Source organism: Salmo salar, chromosome ssa02 (assembly GCF_905237065.1).
Source record: "Salmo salar chromosome ssa02, Ssal_v3.1, whole genome shotgun sequence".
NCBI lineage: Eukaryota > Metazoa > Chordata > Actinopteri > Salmoniformes > Salmonidae > Salmo > Salmo salar.
In genome coordinates, this window is record NC_059443.1 from 34,717,665 (window position 1) to 34,737,298 (window position 19,634).

General features: G+C 41.9%; 1 protein-coding gene across 7 annotated transcripts in view; it reads right to left on the reverse strand.

Moving 5' to 3' along the window:
• The window catches only part of LOC106580978 (semaphorin-6D), a 155,130-nt gene extending 144,865 nt beyond the window's left edge, over window positions 1–10,265 (reverse strand). For 5 of the 7 annotated variants that reach the window (XM_014162627.2, XM_014162634.2, XM_014162652.2 and 2 more), the window contains exon 1: window positions 10,033–10,265. The gene's annotated coding sequence lies outside the window, so the exon portion shown is untranslated. The remainder of the gene's footprint in view (window positions 1–10,032) is intronic. The other 2 variants (XM_014162603.2, XM_014162621.2) reach the window with 2 other exon arrangements.
• Between the last annotated feature and the right edge of the window lie 9,369 nt (window positions 10,266–19,634).

The following is a 19,634-nucleotide window of genomic DNA, read 5'->3' on the forward strand; positions in this document are numbered from 1 at the left end:
ATTTTACCAATGTTTTCTAATTTTAATTATTTAATTTGTGATGCTGACTTGACTGCCGGTTATTGGAGGGAAACGATTTCCTCAACATCAATGCCATAGTAAAACGCTGTTTTTGGATATAAATATGAACTTGATAGAACTAAAAATGCATGCATTGTCTAACATAATGTCCTAGGAGTGTCATCTGATGGAGATTGTAAAAGGTTAGTGCATCATTTTAGCTGGTTTTATGGTTTTGGTGACCCTGTCTTTGAATTGACAAAACATTACACACAACTCTTGTAAATGTACTGTCCTAACATACTCTAAATGTATGCTTTCCCGTAAAACCTTTTTGAAATCGTAAAACGTGGTTAGATTAAGGAGATGTTTATCTTTCAAAGGGTGTAAAATAGTTGTATGTTTGAAAAATTTGAATTTTGACATTTATTTGGATTCAAATTTGCCGCTCTTGAAATGCACCTGCTGTTGATGGAGTGCACCACGGGTGGGACGCCTGCGTCCCACCTAGCCCATAGAGGTTAAAACAAGTCAAAATGAGGCTCAGTAGTGTGTGTGGCCTCCACGTGCCTGTATGACCTCCCTACAACGCCTGGGCATGCTCCTGATGAGGTGGCGGATGGTCTCCTGAGGGATCTCCTCCCAGACCTGGACTAAAGCATCCACCAACTCCTGGACAGTCTGTGGTGCAACGTGGCGTTGGTGGATGGAGCGAGACATGATGTCCCAGATGTGCTCAATTGGATTCAGGTCTGGGGAACGGGCGGGCCAGTCCATAGCATCAATGCCTTCCTCTTGCAGGAACTGCTGACACACTCCAGCCACATGAGGTCTAGCATTGTCTTGCATTAGGAGGAACCCAGGGCCAACCGCACCAGCATATGGTCTCACAAGGGGTCTGAGGATCTCATCTCGGTACCTAATGGCAGTCAGGCTACCTCTGGCAAGCACATGGAGGGCTGTGCGGCCCCCCAAAGAAATGCCACCCCACACCATGACTGACCCACCGCCAAACCGGTCATGCTGGAGGATGTTGCAGGCAGCAGAACGTTCTCCACGGCGTCTCCAGACTGTCACATGTGCTCAGTGTGAACCTGCTTTCATCTGTGAAGAGCACAGGGTGCCAGTGGCGAATTTGACAATCTTGGTGTTCTCTGGCAAATGCCAAACGTCCTGCACGGTGTTGGGCTGTAAGCACAACCCCCACCTGTGGACGTCGTGCCCTCATACCACCCTCATGGAGTCTGTTTCTGACCGTTTGAGCAGACACATGCACATTTGTGGCCTGCTGAAGGTCATTTTGCAGGGCTCTGGCAGTGCTCCTCCTGCTCCTCCTTGCACAAAGGCGGAGGTAGCGGTCCTGCTGCTGGGTTGTTGCCCTCCTACGGCCTCCTCCACGTCTCCTGATGTACTGGCCTGTCTCCTGGTAGCGCCTCCATGCTCTGGACACTACGCTGACAGACACAGCAAACCTTCTTGCCACAGCTCACATTGATGTGCCATCCTGGATGAGCTGCACTACCTGAGCCACTTGTGTGGGTTGTAGACTCCATCTCATGCTACCACTAGAGTGAAAGCACCGCCAGCATTCAAAAGTGACCAAAACATCAGCCAGGAAGCATAGGAACTGAGAAGTGGTCTGTAGTCACCACCTGTAGAACCACTCCTTTATTGGGGTTGTCTTGCTAATTGCCTATAATTTCCACCTGTTGTCTATTCCATTTGCACAACAGCATGTGAAATGTATTGTCAATCAGTGTTGCTTCCTAAGTGGACAGTCTGATTTCACAGAAGTGTGATTGACTTGGAGTTACATTGTGTTGTTTAAGTGTTCCCTTTATTTTTTTGAGCAGTGTACATGAATGATTTCTTATTCCAAACGGGCGGCGGTTCGTGTGCAAACTATATGATTGTGAGAATAGTTCTAGAATATGTCACTCTCTCTCTCTGTGTCTGTAAAATGTTGCGTCAGTCCACTAGGGACTTTCTTCTCATGTATCAAGTGTGTATGTTATCCTGTTATTATTTAGTTAGCTAGTAAATCAATAATTAAACCATTTTCTGTAGTACTGAATAATGAGCAAGGCTGGGGTTTTTGCAAATCCAAGAAGGTTACAATTGGTCAGAATAATGATATGATAAGAGGTAATGATTAATAAAAACTGTTTATCGATGAAATAGATATATACACACACACACATTTATTTTTAATTGAACCTTTATTTCACTAGGCAATTCAGTTATGAACAAATTCTCATTTATAATGACGGCCTACCCCGGACGACGCTGGGCCAATTGTGCACCACCCTATGGGACTCCCAATCATGGCCGGATGTGATACAGCCTGGATTTGAACCAGGGACAGTAGTGCCTTAGACCGCTGTTCCACTCGGGAGCCTTATAGGAGTTTAATTCGGGAGACGGTAACTCTTTAAAACAACCTCTTCCGTGGTGCCCCAAATCCTAATGAGTTAATTGTTGCATGACTCATTTAAAAATCAGGTGACAATTAAACGCAGTTAGTTGATTTAATAAATAACATCATCAGATTAATGAAAGAAAAGTCACAACAATAGCAGTTTAAACCTGGAGCACGGTTCATGACGACTGGATCGTTGTCATCACAGTTCCAGGATTAGTGAGGATTATTAGGGTAGATTTATAGGACTGCTGTTCAACCCCTATTGTACCCTTTTCTCACCTTCCAATATTTCATGAATTGAACACGGAAACTTTCATGATGAATCAAACCGCTGTTGACTCCAATGCTTTCCACAGTTGTGTCAAGTTGGCTGGTAGTGGATCTCTACTCTGAATAGATCATTCCATCTCATCCCACAGATGCACTATTGGATTGAGATCTGGTGACTGGGCAGGCCACTGCAGTAAACTGAATCGGCCGTAATTTTCTTGGAACCATTCCTGAACAATCCTAGCCTTGTGGCATGAGGCATTATCCTGCAGAAAAAAATGAAGGGATGCACCTGATTGGCAATGATGTTCAGACATCCTGTGGCATTCAAATGTTGCTCCACTTTTATCAAGGGGCCCAATATGTGCCATGAAAACACACCCCCCATTACACCATCACCACCCTGCAATGTTGACACGAGGCATGATGGATGCATGTACTCATGTGGTTTTCTCCACGCCCTAGTCCTGCTATCAGCGTGAAACAGCAAGAACCGGGATTCATCAGACCAGGCAATGTGTTTCAGATCCTCCAGTATTTTCTCCATTTAGCCCACTGCAACCACAGTTTCTTGGTTTTTGCTGAAAGAAGTGGAACTCTAAGGTCATTGACCTCCATACCCCATTCGTTGTCAAGGAGTTGTGCATTCTTTTATTGTTTTTTGGGCACCAATGTTGTACTGGACTGTTAGTTGACTAACTGTAGCCCATCTGTTGCTCTGCACATTTTGTGTCAGCCTCCTTTGTTGAAGTGGATTTAACAGATGACAACAATAAAGGATCATAGCTTACACCTGGATTCACTGGTCAGTCTGTCACAGAAAGAGCATGTACACTGATTGTACAATGTTTTGTACACTCAGTGTACATTCTAGTGAGCCTGTCAAGAAAAGTATAATTAAAAAGTTAAAGTATTTAAAAGGGATGGTTTTAGATACATGTACTGAAACACTATTGAATGAAAACTCCACAAGAAAACCTGTTGGCCAGCAAGTCGGAGGCTTTTCAGAGATTCAATTACATTGATTTAGCGCCCGCAAGGGAATCACACCTGAAAAGCCCATTATGCACCTGCATAAGGTAAGTCTGAATACCAACTACTAAGAAGTGCCTAGTAAAGGTGTACGTAAGAAAGGCGTACATTTCCTAAGTATGAATCGGGCCATAAATGCATAAGGATTACATGTATTTTGTAGAATGAATTATGGATTTTTGTTGATGTTATTCTCCTACTTACTCTGCCTATTTCCCAATCTCTCTCGCTCTCCCTCTTTTACTAATGTCCTCCTCACACATTTTCTCTCTGTGGAACAGATCTTTCCTGCATGCTAAGAAATTGAAGAATAACACGCTCCAGCATGCACCCACATTTAAAATTCCTGGAACGTGGTTAGTAGAGTCGGTTTTGTATTTTATTTCTAGTCTAAAAATAAAAACATATTTTGAAATCATGCAGGAACTAGGTGGTTTTCAGCTATAGTGAAATCCATTGCATGATCACCAAAATAGACTATACAAAAACTGCATGAATGCACCACCAGAAACAAAATCAACTTAAACCCATTATAAGGATTTCGGAGACAGCCCAAACACCAGCGAATCCAAAGTAAACATTTAGTGAAGTGAAGTGGACGGACTGCTTTGGTTTCAACATGAGCAGCTAATCAATGAGGCAGGATGGAGGGAGGCTGCCCTCATTATGAAGTGATTAAGAGATAATTTGGAACAAAAACCACTGCACCTTTAGCCCCACTAGGACTGCGCCAATCAATAAAGTCTATGTGTGGCCAGCACCAATTTACAGGAGGGCTTGTTTCGTTAACTTGTATTCTATGAGAAGATGAGCAGCAGAGTAACAAGATTGTGGCAAAATATGTTGCTTCCTGCATTAAGTAGCCAGTGGGAAAGTGTTTTGATTCAAGTTTACTGATACCTGTTGGTACTGTATGCATATAATAGTATCTCAATGCCTGAATATTGCCCTTGAGTTTGTTAATGGTGCATTGGGGGCACTGGGGGATTGTGGGTGTCACAGTTAAATGTGAGTTTAAAAAAGGCAATGGTCTTAGTCATCGCTCAGTAATCCTCAGGGATGATGAGACTCAATGTGCAAATGAAGAAGTAGCTACCTCCTCAGATGAAATATGCATGAAAGGGAAAGACGTTTCATCTCAACAGGATGTATTTCTTGCCCAAAATTCTTCTCCTTTACCAGCCCTGAGGGTACCGAGCACAATCTTCCCGTCACACTAATCAAACAGCCGTGTGTGTGTGTGTGTGTGTGGCCAATCTCTTTTGAGGAAGACAAAGAGGTAGTGGAATCTAAAAGGATTACTCAACTGCAGATTGAAGCACCTTCCCAAATCAAAGAATTACAAACAAACATAGACAAGCCACTCTGACAGCATGATTTACATACTAACATAACACAAATAAAGTAGGGTGAAATCATTTTCACATGCAAATACTTTAAGGGTTGGGAAACCTTTACTGACCTGAATACATAAATATGATACTATCTGCTGACACAGGTTACATTCACCCTGTAATTGCTGGAACCCTTCCACTTCAGTTCATGGAGCTTAACCAGACAGTTACCCGGCATTCTCGGCCCGTGGCTGCTGCGGGTTAGCTGAGCAGCCTAAAACCATGTTTGACAAGGGGTTAACACTGCTGAAAAACGTTTTATAAAACCACAGGAAGACAGCCAGTCTGGAAAGGAGGACCGAGGCCTGTCACTTGTCCAGAGTGTTCTTTTTTTCATTCTATCCTTTGGTTGAACTCAACTCTTTTTCCTCCCAAATTCACGCACTCACCAGCTCTGGTATAATTACCCATACAGTGCTAACCACGGCGGTGTGACAGGAGGGCAACCATCGCTCGCCTGTTTTTAGAATCAGAGATAATTACTGCCCTGTCAAGGACTCTATTTAAATGACTGCTACTGATGGGGCTAATAGGATAAAACAGTGTCAATATTGAACACAGTCAATTAAATCAGACATTTATTTTGGGCATGCAGGTCCTGGTGTGAGAGCTGAAATTAACATAGATAAACAGAAAAATAAATAACAACAAAAGTTTTGAAAAGAGGTGATATTCAAACCAATACTAGAAAATGCAATAAATCATGCAAAATCTACGATGACCAAATAGAGTGAAGCTTAGCATTGTAATGAGGACTCAGTAAAACAAGTTTCTGCATTGTGAAGAGCAAACGGTTGAAACACAGTAAAGTACATTCCCCCTACTGGTCCCGGACAATGACTGAAGACCCCCTTCAGCTGCCATGGCAAAGCCACGAGGTTTTCCTAAACCCACCATTTGTAATGCTTGATGCCACATGTTAATGTGATTTTCTCCCATGGTCCGTTGGAGGGGCCAGACCTGAAGGCCAAAGCCTGGTGGTCTCAGCAGATAGCTGGGACAGGCCTGTCCCGTGTCAGCCTTGGGTTATGGATGATGGGGAGGCTCTGGGGCTGACAGGTAATAATTCACTCCCCAGGGTTCCGGAACCCTTCGCTGAACAGAAGCAGGCAGGCAGGGAGGGTGGAAGACTGCACGGCCTTGCAAAACCCTTCTTCCCCCCCTTTCCACTCCCCCCTAAGCCAGATATGGGGTCCCCATCGGCTGCCCAGTTGCCATGGGTAACAAACTACCATCAATATGAAATATGAGATGCCACAGTCCAGTGCTTCACTCCGGTGCAGGGCCAAACAAAGTCCCATATGCTGGGGGTGGGAGGCAAAGATTAACTGTTGCTTCTTCAAGCCAAACATAGTCACACTGCCCATTTTTTAAACTCCAGCAGCCTTCCAGTGCCGTAGGTAGTACTTCAAAGTCACCTCAGACATATTGGTTACTGTCAATCCTCTACACTTAGAAAAAATATACTATAAAAGTCATATTGATCTCAAAATGGAAGTTATCAACACAGAAGGGACAGATCGCAGTAATTCAACCACTGCAATTGATATGTGGCAGGGCATCTAGGGACTCTCAGGTTCCTAACCGAAACCATTCAATATAATATTATGGATAGTATAATGGGACCACAGTCTTCTGCAGAAGACAGTTGACTCAAAAGACAGTTGCTTCTCTAAACAGTACAGTAACTTGAGTCTGGGCCAGTTCTGAAGTGTGTTGGAACAGTTGGAGAGGCAGCAGAGTTGGATGAGGGAATAGCTGCATCACAGGGGTGACCGTGGGCTGGGAGGTATAGGCTGTACTGTACGTCCCACAGGACCATAGTCATGGACCGGAGCCTATTTCTGCCCTCATTACCCCGCGGACCATTACGGAGACACAGCCATCCACATGTCACAGCCCAGCACAGCCCTGAAGCAGACCTCCCGTCATTTAATACAAAACTACAGCTCCATCGGAAATTGGAAATAAAATTACACCCTAGTCTAAATGCACCATTAGCCATGCTAACCGAGCGCCGGCTCTTTCAGGGCTGAAATGAGAGCCGTACAACATGCAATTTGGGAGCCGACAGAGAGGGAATGGGCCGCCGACACTCGCTTCTCTCAGCTCCAGTCATTTACAGCCATCACCCACCAGCCTGCAAGACCTGAGTTACTTATTGAATGGGGTTGGGTAATAAGAAAGCGGAGATGTGTGTTTCTGGGAGGTAGAAAATGAGAAAGCAAAGTAAAAAGAGTTCAGAGAGGGCATACTGGTTGGGTAGGAGTTACAAATAATATGATAAACATATTATTCAAAAATGACAAATCCAGAAAAAGCTACAAACCAACTCTGGTGAAGGGAAGCAATATCACCACTTGTTGATTAGGCTATGACATCTAAACTACCTACTGTATAACAGTATTGTCATTTTCTCTGACAGATCAGCCTTGCCCTGATGACAAGCACCTGTGAAAAACGATGATACCAACTACAACTTTGGTTTCCTTTTTAACATGTCAAAGATGGGGGTGAATATAGTTTTTAATAAAATATCGGCGGCAAGAAACATTCAAAAAGGTTGAAAAACAACCTTGTTTGTACTGAAAGATAATGATACCCTAGAGCTGGTGAGTTTTGCACCAGATTAACATGGATATTTACATTTCTTCTAAACTGGAATCTAGACACAGTAATCACACATCCACATCACCAAAACTATTATCGAGGGGAAACACAGTGGCAATAAAGATGTGTCTTTATGTTAGTTGTGCATGCTGCCAGTGGTGTCATGACCATAGGGGGCACAAAGGCACGTGCCCCCTAATATGTCACGTTTTGAAATTAGTCATCTTCATTTTTAAGCCCATGTTTTATCATAATTATTTATAAAAAGATCTGTCAGCGGTATTTTACAGAGGGGACACACTGACTGGACTAGGCAAAGAGTACCCCTTGCCCCCCATTCTCCCTAGTAAGTGGTCCCTTCCCAGGTGCACCAAGAAAAGAAAGGCAGGACACTATTCTCTAGTGCGTGTAGAATCGTCAGGAGAAGAGAGTGTACAGTAGAGTGACACACCGCGTTTGATTTGATTTTAGCTGACAGTGCTGGGTCGAAGGTATGTTTTTAAAGGAATGTGATCAAGCTATGTAGCCTATTGATTTCTTCTTCATGAATACATAAAACAAAAATGTTCTGTTGTTTGTCTGCTTCTACATCTGCATTGCTTGCTGTTTGGGGTTTTAGGCTTGGTTTCTGTATAGCATTTTGTGGCATCAGCTGATGTAAAAAGGGCTTTATAAAAACATTTGATTGATAATACTAGCCACCGAGCAATTTTATGAAATTGGCTTTAGATAGCCAGCCAGCTAGATTCCCAATCTCATAACTAGCTACCAAACCATGTCAGGCTATCAATAAAGTTAGATTAGCTTGTCTAACCTGCCTGCTGGCCAGGTTGCTAGCCTTTTGAAAAGCAATACATTATTAAAATGTACTGAATAAGACTCACATTCCTTTCAATCCTTTACCCAGATTTGAGCAGAACCCCTATACTTCATGCCATACTTTGGTCAAGATATTTGACTTGCAGATATAAGCCTACAAAATGCTTATCTCTGTTGGGCATAGCTGAGAGTGGTTCTAAAGAGCATAAAAACATAGCCTATTTTGTCTCAATCCAAGTATGTAGGCTACACAGAGACTGTCACCCAGACCTGTACCTTCAATGTCCTCCCATCCGGAACTATTGGACATCATTCTCGCTACTTCGACACAATTTTGGCTATTATATTTTGGAATAGTGTTTATCAAAACGCATAAAAAAACTGCATGAAAAAAAACTCATATCAACATGTAACTCGAATCACTGTTATTGATAGCCTGAAAATACAGCTAGAGGCTATAAATATGTGCACAAACTCAAAAACCATAAAACAATTTAAGAATCAAGTTAATCAGCCTAAACATACAATCAAAGGATTCATCATTTGTTTCATTGCATTAGGACAGACTGCAGTTGTTGTGGAAAATTCTAAATCATCCACAACTAAAATCCCCCAATGCGCATTTTAATTAAGCTGCTGTCAAAATGACAAGACATTGCTCTATAATATAAAGCTGGTGAACCAAGTAAGGTAAATCTAGGTCTACAACAACAAGTTTGTCACACCACGCAAAGGACTGCGAAATCCCCCAACTCGTTACATCTTGGCGCACGCAGCTATGCATTTCAACTTACTCTTTAACTGGCAACAATTTTCTACAAACGCGATCTTGTATTCACCCTGTTCAAATGGCTCAGTGAGATTATATAACAGCGTTTGAAAGACATGTATGGTTGCAGGTATATTATATAGCCTACTCAAGTCTCATTTTAATTTATGTAAACTATAGCCTACATAAATACAAACAGATGTCCGTCTCTGCACAACGACAAAACACAATCATATAGCCTATCCAAAAACAGAGTATTCCTAGTATATTATTTTTGAATATTTATTTGCTGACAAATGCTCTTATAACATGCATTTAGTTGAAAAGATGATCGAGCTGTAGGCAATGGTTTAGGACAGGGTTTCTCAATCTCTGTCTTGCGGCCCCTCCTGGGTGCACGTTTTGTTTTTTGCCCTAGCACGACACAGCTGATTATAATAACTAACTCTTTATCAAGCGTTGAATCCGCTGTGCAGCGCTAGGGCAAAAAAACTAAACGGGGTCTGGAGGTAGGTGGTCTAAACCTTCCTATAAGTACCGACTAAGAACTAGAAGACGACATTGTTTTGTTTTGAATAGCCCAATGTCCGCTATGTACTACGTAGATACTGGGGCAAACTTGTGGCACCACAAAATACTCCGATGCGCAAGTTAAATGTAGGTGCAGCAACCGAGACAGTCAGCTACTGGAGAAAGTGCCGTAGTATAATTCTTACCTTTTTCTTACGTCTTGGCTATCTTGTTTCGTTGACAATAATTTGATTATTGCAGGACAGAGACCAGTGTTACAGAAGCGTTGAGAGAAGATTCGTTATTTTTTTCCAAAAAGGCTCGTATTCCCAGAGCGCGAAAGAGCGCCCTTTGTTATGACAGAGACCCGCGCACGCTCGAGCTGGACTGCAATCACAACATACTTCACCCAGCGAAGAGCAGCGTCGGAGAATACACGCCCTGATGTGTTGAATTACAGCCAGTCGGTCCAATGGCAAGGGGAGGGATAGTACCAGACCTTGTTTGAGACGTGTTTTGTTCAAACCTTCTCTTTTGACTTCTCCCTCCACATCTTACTTTTGTCCAGTTGTTGGACACCTACACATCTGTATCTTTGCAACCCGAGCTTGCAGCCAGTCTCTCCGCCAAGGGTATTTAAATCGAGATATCATTGAGCTTCTTTCTGAAGGGGGTTACTTTGCTCCACATATAAGAAAACTGAAAAAAATACTTTCATTCTGTCAACAAGTTTCTTCTCCGTTGCCTTCAGTTATTAATAGTTGTCCAAATATCAAATAGCATGGACCTAATTTACTCCATGTTTTGCTCGTACATCCCTATAATTACAGGCATCACGCCGTTTTAATAGCATTTTCAGTTTTCACATTAAATATGTGTAATAGCATCTTTTGTATTGTAATAATGGTTAAACAGTAAAACTGTTCTTCTTCAGATTATCAACAACAACAAAAAACGGCGCACTTAGTAAAAGCTGCACAGAGCCAATAGTCTATGCATTTGATTTCTGTTTTCAGTAGGCCTTTTAGGTTCAAAATGTATGCAGCCTAGCATACAGTATGTCAAGGTGCTAAGTAGAGTTGTCCTGTCTATGTTGACAGGCAGGGAATTAGGCAGGAGGAAGACAGAGTGCGTAATGAGGGAACCAGTAGGGTTAATTGGTGAAAGTAGTTATACTGTATGAAGCTATTGCTCCCCTACTGGGGGATTCTACTGAGATATCTGCATAGGATAGCCTTGCTGATCATTATAAATGATCCAACTGCAAATCACTGTCTAGTGGAGATAGTAATCATGTAGATAGACATGATTAAATATTCCGGTCACATCCTGTCTTTTAAATAAAAATGTATATTTTCTATCTATCACAGATGTCAGCTGTTAATGAGATTTAATTTTTTATAGCTTCTTGGTTACACAAATAACAGATTAACTTTAGTTTTATATTGACGGTTTATATCCACTCTTAACATGCTTAGTCGTGAACATTCCGTTGGGTTCAGGGCGGCTGGAACAACAAAACAATGGCCGATCATTTTTGGTGAGTTTAGGGTCAATGCTGATAGATTTACTCCAGTCATTTCTCTTGACAGTGAAATAGAGTCTGTGAGCCCGGCCATTGTGGTAAGGTGCCTTCAGGAGTAAGGAGAGGACAAGTTCCCAAGTCCACGATCTGAGTGGACACGCTAAATCTCAGTAGGCATATGTTCAGTGTCAAATTTGCTTAAAGGCACAGTCAACTTTGTGTATGTAAACTTCTGACACACTGGAATTGTGATACGGTGAATTATAAGTGAAATAATCTGTCTGTAAACAATTGCTGTAAAAATTACTTGTGTCATGCACAAAGTAGATGTCCTAACCGACTTGCCAAAACTATAGTTTGTTAACAAGCAATTTGTGGAGTGGTTGAAAAACGAGGTTTAATGACTCCAACCTAAGTGTATGTAAACTTCCAACTTCAACTGTATATAATTCATCCTGTTAACACAGGATATACCCTGTTTGTAACATATGACAGGACATACACACACACACACACACACACTCCAATCAATCCTTCTGTGGACGTCATGCCTTGCTGTGTGGGTGTCATCATCTTCTCCAGTGCATCATGTGCTCACTCTTCCAGGAGCCTGGTTGCAGTGAACAGCAAGTGACATTGTTGTCAGAGTAGGGAGTTAAAGCAACGGGAAAAGACTATCTGTCAGGCTTATCTTTTCTCGTTTGTGTCCAATCCCCAAAAAGAGCCAAAACGTATAGTATAGTGCTTAACATGACAGTAAAATGATCAAATTCAAGCACTTATCAAGAGAACATCCCTGGTCATCCCTACTGCCTCAGATCGGGCGGACTCACTAAACACAAATGCTTCGATTGTGAATGATGTCTTAGTGTTGGAGTGTGCCCCTGGCTCTCCGTAACTAGATAAAAAAACAAGAAAATTGTGCTGTCTGGTTTGCTTAAAGATGGACCACAGAGGTTCTAAACCCAGAGACGCAACATGACGAGACTTCCGGGAATGCTTGCGAAGCAGACCAAGCAGACCAGACCGGGGTTTGAGAAGTGAAAAATTCTTAGTTGGCTGTTAATTATCTTGAAATCTAAAGGCACAACCTTAAGTAAATGAACAACAGGTCAAAACAAACTTAATATTGAAGGTGTGCCTTTGATTTGACGACCTGCACACGTGCAGTTCGATGCGAGATGACCATTAGACCCAATTACTTGTTTCTGAGCATGAGCTTAGCTAGCCAATGTCGCCATGACATCGCCTACAAGCGTGATCTAGGATTTCTATTGGATAAACAGTTTTAGCCTGTCTTCATACTGTACTGTTTTTGGATGAATTATGCAGAAATCACTCTGCCATTTCCTGGTTGCTAAAATGTTAATAATTTTTCTAATTTCAGTTTATGTGACAAAACAAGCAGTCATCCTGTAGACTGTAGAGAATCATTGTACCATCTAAACCACTGTGAAATATATTTTCCCTAACCAAAAATATTGTATTTTCAGCTGTTCGAAGCTGGTGTACAAAAAACTGAAAGTAAAAAACGCAAAAGGAAACTTATGAACTGATACAGTAAGCATAGAAATAGCGCACATAGAGCAGATCTACCACTTCTTAGACTTACTTGTAATGAGAATGAAAGACCTATAACTCAGGCGCCTAAGGTCAGGCACCTAAGTTACATATTGTAGCTTTAATATAAGGAATTTGAAATAATAATTTATACATTTACTTTGATACTTAATGTAATTGCTAAAATATACTTAAATTTGGATACTTAAGTATAAAAAAAAGTATCAAAAGTACCAGTCAAAAGTTTGGACACACCTATTTACTATTTTCGACGTTGTAATAATAGTGAAGAAATCAAACTATGAAAAAACACATATGGAATCATGTAGTAACCAAAAAAGTGTTAAACAAAATCTATTTTATATTTGAGATTCTTCAAAGTAGCCAGCCTTTGTCTTGATGACAGCTTTGCACACTCTTGGCATTCTCTCAACCAGCTTCATGAAGTAGTCACCTGGAATGAATGTCAATTAACAGGCGTGCCTTGTTAAAAGTTAATTTGTGGAATTTCTTTCCTTCTTAACCTCTTACATCTAGACGTTCCGCTAGCGGAACACCTGCTCCAATATCCAATGATAGGCGTGGCGCGAATTACAAATTCCTCAAAAATACAAAAACTTCAATTTTTCAAACATATGACTATTTTACATCATTTTAAAGACAAGACTCTCCTTTATCTAACCACACTGTCCGATTTCAAAAAGGCTTTACAGCGAAAGAAAACATTAGATTATGTCAGCAGAGTACCCAGCCAGAAATAATCAGACACCCATTTTTCAAGCTAGCATATAATGTCATTAAAAACAAAACCCCAGCTAAATGCAGCACTAACCTTTGATGATCTTCATCAGATGACACACCTAGGACATTATGTTATACAATACATGCATGTTTTGTTCAATCAAGTTCATATTTATATCAAAAACCAGCTTTTTACATTAGCATGTGACGTTCAGATCTCGCATACCCCCCGCAAACCTCCGGTGAATTTACTAAATTACTCACGATAAACGTTCACAAAAAACATAACAATTATTTTAAGAATTATAGATACAGAACTCCTTTGTGCAATCGAGGTGTCCGATTTTAAAATAGCTTTTCGGTGAAAGCACATTTTGCAATATTCTGAGTAGATAGCCCAGCCATCACGGCTAGCTATTTAGACACCCACGAAGTTTAGCCCTGACCAAACTCCGATTTACTATTAGAAAGTTTGATTACCTTTGGTGTTCTTCGTCAGAATGCACTCCCAGGACTGCTACTTCAATAACAAATGTTGGTTTGGTTCAAAATAATCCATTGTTATATCCAAATAGCGGCGTTTTGTTCGTGCGTTCAAGACACTATCCGAAGTGTAAATAAGGGTCACGAGCACGACGCATTTCGTGACAAAAAATGTGTAAATATTCCATTACCGTACTTCGAAGCATGTCAACCGCTGTTTAAAATCAATTTTTATGCCATTTTTCTCGTAAAAAAAGCGATAATATTCCGACCGGGAAAGCGTGTTTACGTACAAAAGAGAGAGAAAATAAAAGCATGGGATCCCCTCGTGCACGAGCCTGAGTCTCATAGTACTGTGACTGGGCACTATCCAAACGCGCTAATGTTTTTCAACCAGGGGCTGCCTCAATATCGTTCAGCTTTTTGCCGCCTTCTGAGAGCCCATGGGAGCCGTAGGAAGTGTCATGTAACAGCAGAGATCCCCTGTATTGGATAGAGATAATCAAGAAGGCCAAGAAATGGTCAGACAGGGTCCTTCCTGTACAGAATCTTCTCAGGTTTTGGCCTGCCAAATGAGTTCTGTTATACTCACAGACACCATTCAAACAGTTTTAGAAACCTTGGAGTGTTTTCTATCCAAAGCTAATAATTATATGGATATTCTAGTTTCTGGGCAGGAGTAATAATCAGATTAAATTGGGTACGTTTTTTATCCGGCCGTGAAAATACTGCCCCCTAGCCATAACAGGTTAATGCGCTTGAGCCAATCAGTTGTGTTATGACAAGGTAGGGGTGGTATGCAGAAGATAGCCCTATTTGGTAAAATACCAAGTCCATATTATGGCAAGAACAGCTCAAATAAGCAAAGAGAAATGACAGTCCATCATTACTTTAAGACATGAAGGTCAGTCAATGCAAAACATTTCAAGAACTCTGAAAGTTTCTTCAAGTGCAGTCACATAAACCATCAAGCGCTATGATGAAACTGGCTCTCATGAGGATCGCCAAAGGAAAGTAAGACCTAGAGTTCCTTCTGCTACAGAGGATAAGTTCATTAGAGTTACCAGCCTCAGAAATTGCAGCCCAAATAAATGCTTCACAGAGTTCAAGTAACAGACATATCTCAACATAACTGTTCAGAGGAGACTGCATGAATCAGGCCTTCATGGTCAAATTGATGCAAAGAAACCACTACTAAAGGACACCAATAATAAGAAGAGACTTGCTTGGGCCAAGAAACACGAGCAATGGACATTAGACCGGTGGAAATCTGTCCCTTGGTCTGATGAGTCCAAATTTGAGATTTTTGGTTCCAACCACTATCTTTGTGAGATGCAGAGTAGGTGAACGGATGATCTCTGCATGTGTAGTTCCCACCATGAAGCATTGAGGAGGTGTGATGGTGTGGGGGTGCTTTACTGGTGACACTGTCAGAGATTTATTTAGAATTCAAAGCACACTTAACCAGTATGGCTACCACAGCATTCTGCAGCGATACGCCATCCCATCTGGTTTGCGCTAAGTGGGACTATCATTTGTTTTTCAACAGGACAATGGCCCAACACACCTTCAGGCTGTGTAAGGGCTATTTGACCAAGTAGGGGAGTGATGGAGTGCAGCGTCAGATGACCTGGCCTCTACAATCCCCCAACCTCAACCTAATTGAGATGGTTTGTGATGAGTTGGACCGCAAAGTGAAGGAAAAACAGCCAACAAGTGCTCAGCATATGTGGGAACTCCTTCAAGACTGTTGGAAAAGCATTCCAGGTGAAGCTGGTTGAGAGAATGCCAAGAGTGTGCAAAGCTGTCATCAAGGCAAAGGGTGGCTACTTTGAAAAATCTCAAATATGAAATATATTTTGATTTGTTTAACACTTTTTTGGTTACTACATGATTCCATATGTGTTATTTCATAGTTTTGATGTCTTCACTATTATTCTACAATGTAGTAAAATAAAATAATGTATTAAAATAAAGAAAAGCCCTTGAATGAGTAGGTGTGTCCAAACTTTTGACTGGTACTCTATTTAAAACCAGATACTTTTACTTAAGTAATATTTTACTGTGTGACTAGAGTCATTTTCTATTAAAGTATCTTTACTTTTACTCATGTACTTTTTCCACCACTGACAGAATGACTTAACTATTGAAGTCTTAGATATAATTTTGCCTACTCAAAAAACAATGTGATAGCAATGAACAATCAAAATTATCCAGCATGGGACAACAATAGAAAAAATATTTGGATTGACAGCACATCAATTGTCATGTTACACTCACAATCACATGTTCTCTCATTCATTATTTCGCTGAGTAAACATCTCTGGAAAGTTGTGGTCCCATCCTAATGTCCAATTAATTTGCTGGAAAAGCTCCCTTTTACAAGAGGAAAGTAACCAAACATTTTATTTTGTGGAGAAATGCACAATGAGAGAATTTGGCAATAATCTTGGTGAAAAGTATAATGCCAATTATGCCATTAATGACAGAATAGAATAGATGGATACAAACTGAGGATATGGGATGATCTCTGAAATGTCAATGCTTCAGAAAAACATCCACTTTGCAGCCAAGAGCCAATTTACGGCTAGAGGTAGAACAGGGACTATATATCCAGCATCAAGCCTTTTTGGGGCAGAGTAGCCAAGACCACCCTCCACACAGCACAATTACCTGGCGATGAAGGAAGAGTCAGGTCACTGAGGAGAGAGGAGAGGAGGGAGGAGGGGAGAATGAGGAACCAGCTTAGTAAGGACCTGTCTATTATTATGTCTCTAATAGTTCAGATGAATGTGATTTCACTCAACTGCCATTTATTCTGGGGCCATTTAGAAAGTTACAATCAAAAGTGGGCAAAAGCCTTTAGAGAAAATGACTTCCTCATATTCGTTAAACTACCCACCACCTCTGCTCACCACCATGATGGTAGCTGGCTCAAAGACAGAGGCTGTCCTGACACAGAGGATGATGGAGCCGTCTCCATCGGGCATGTGAATAACAATTAGGGAAGATGTTTTGGGAGGTTGGTGGGAGGTTAGGTTAGATCAGTTGGGCTGCTGAGCCGTGCCCTTGGGTGAGGGTCATGGCTGGGTGAGCAACCTGGATGCCCTGCCCTGGGGTACTACTGGCCAGACTCCGATGCTAACTTTGGGCTGACATCTGCCTGCTGGCTCCTCTGCTCTTTCACTGGTGGGCAGTTAAACGCCGACTCATATTACAAAACTAGCCTGAGACCCCCTGGCCCTGGGCGGATATAGGGCGGTATTTTAAACAGATCAGATCACACCATCCTGGCCCTCGTGGTGTTCGGTGAATAAATCTGGGCCTTTTAAAGAGTGGCGATAAAATGTTTTACTGGGTCCGTCTGCTGCGACTCAGGAATGGGGACTGGTTTAGTTCAGAGAAATTAAATAAATCCTGTTTTACTCAGCATTGTTTAATGGCTTACAATGTTGATGGCGTTTTGCTCGGCAGACATCCTCCTGAGATGTCCTGAGTCAGTTATTGGCCATGATATTAAAGCCTAATTCCTCCAACCTTCATTGTCTGTCTCGGGAAAGGTTAGCTAAAAGCTCCTATTTGTTTAGAACTAAGAGAAGTCCTTCCAGATGAGCTGGGGAAAGTGCTTTTTTTTTTAAATGTCAAGAGAATATCGTTTAATAATTTAGAGGACCATGGGATTTTACAAAAGATAAATGCCTCATACCCTACTACACCGCAACATGACACTTTTCTCTACCAGCAGCAGCTAAACAGTAGGCTTGTTTACATGGAGCAGACAGCAGGAAACAAACAGCAGTTGGTGTGGAAGGAAAGAGAGGGCTGTAGATGGCGTCGTTAGAGCAACAGTGGCTTGGGCTGGGAGCGGTTGGTGGCATGGTGTTAATCAAACCAAGGTGGCAGTATGGGAGCAGGGGGAAAGAGGGGGGAGAGGTAGGGAGGGAGGGGTGATTAGTAAAGAGGCAGGGCGTTGATGACCCATAACTCCGGAGGGCATTTCCCACTCTCCACACACACACACACACACACACACACTTTACTGCTCAGAGCCTGTACTAAATAAGACTAATTAGACTGTCAAAGGGACAAGAGGGGGGCTATACCCCACCCATCCCCCTCCCCCCAGCGAAGTGAAAGCAATTAATTCTGTGCTGAATGTGGCTGTAATGGAAGTCCCCCTCTTGGAGGTGACAGGCACACTGACACCTCACCTCACCGTACCCCAACTCTGTTCTGTCGCCCGTAGTGGAAAACAACAATAACAACAACAACAATAAACAGGAAAGAGAGACTGAGAGTGAGGCGTTCTAGGTGCTACATATTCCACTGCTGTAAATATGGTACACTGAATGAGTCCACCCTAATGGAATTCAACACCACACAGACAGAAAATCTGTGCAATCTGACAAATGATCTGAAATTAGAGTAGCCTGCCAAATGATTACGAATGACCATACAAATCTAACATAAATCCACACTGTTAAAACAGCTATCATAAAACCTGACAAATAGTCTAACGGCAGCATATTCAGACAAACTGAAATAATTGGATTCTAATTATAACATACTGAAATATAAATGTAATCTCATCATCTCAAAAAGGTAGGCAGATGAAACTGTCTCTCACATGCACTAGTGTCTACAGTATCTTGACAGTTGCCCTCTGCTACTGATCTCCTCTCCTCAGTGCTCCATTGAGAGGCGCCGCACGTACCTTTCCACCCTGTTGTACCTATTGTCTCGTATAATACCTCAGTGACTGTATTACAGCGGGTGCCCTGTGTATCGTATATATCTGCATAACAATATGGGGCCTGTTATATTGCTGTGTAATTTCCGTCAGATCCCTGACCTGATTCATCTAGCGGGTTCGCTGCTTTTCCATAATTGTCGTCCTTGTAACAATTACCTTGGGTGAAAGAGGGGCCGTTGCATGAGCTAACACGTGTAGATAAAATAAAGGTTAGAGAGGAGAGAGGGAGAGAGGAGGGATGGAGAAAGAAATAGGGAAGGCCTACTGTTCATCTCAGCAGGCTCCATCATTGTATGATAACCAATGCATTCCTATCACATCCTTTAACGGTAATAGTACATCATAAGATGTACTTACTGCATGGTTTCAAAGTAAAACAACAGTAAGACCTCACCCAGCATTCACACTCACACTATCTACAGCACTTCATGGCTGAGAGCAAGTAGCTTCCTGTCCAGGCATAATTCAATAATATTGACACAGCGACATGCTACGGCCGGTCGGCCACTCAATCCCCTGCTGCCCATTCTCCTCATTGGGAGATGAGAGATGGTGATTGCGCTCTGTCACTTCCAGTTTCACTCTCTGGAGAATTGCAGAGGACCAGCCAGATGTCTGCATTTGATCAAATCAGACTCTCGCAATATCCCCACGCCGCTGGCATTTGAATATTTCAGACATGATGAGGAGGAAAGGGAAGAGGAGTGTCAAAATGGTGACATTTCACTAGTGTAGGTGACATCCCT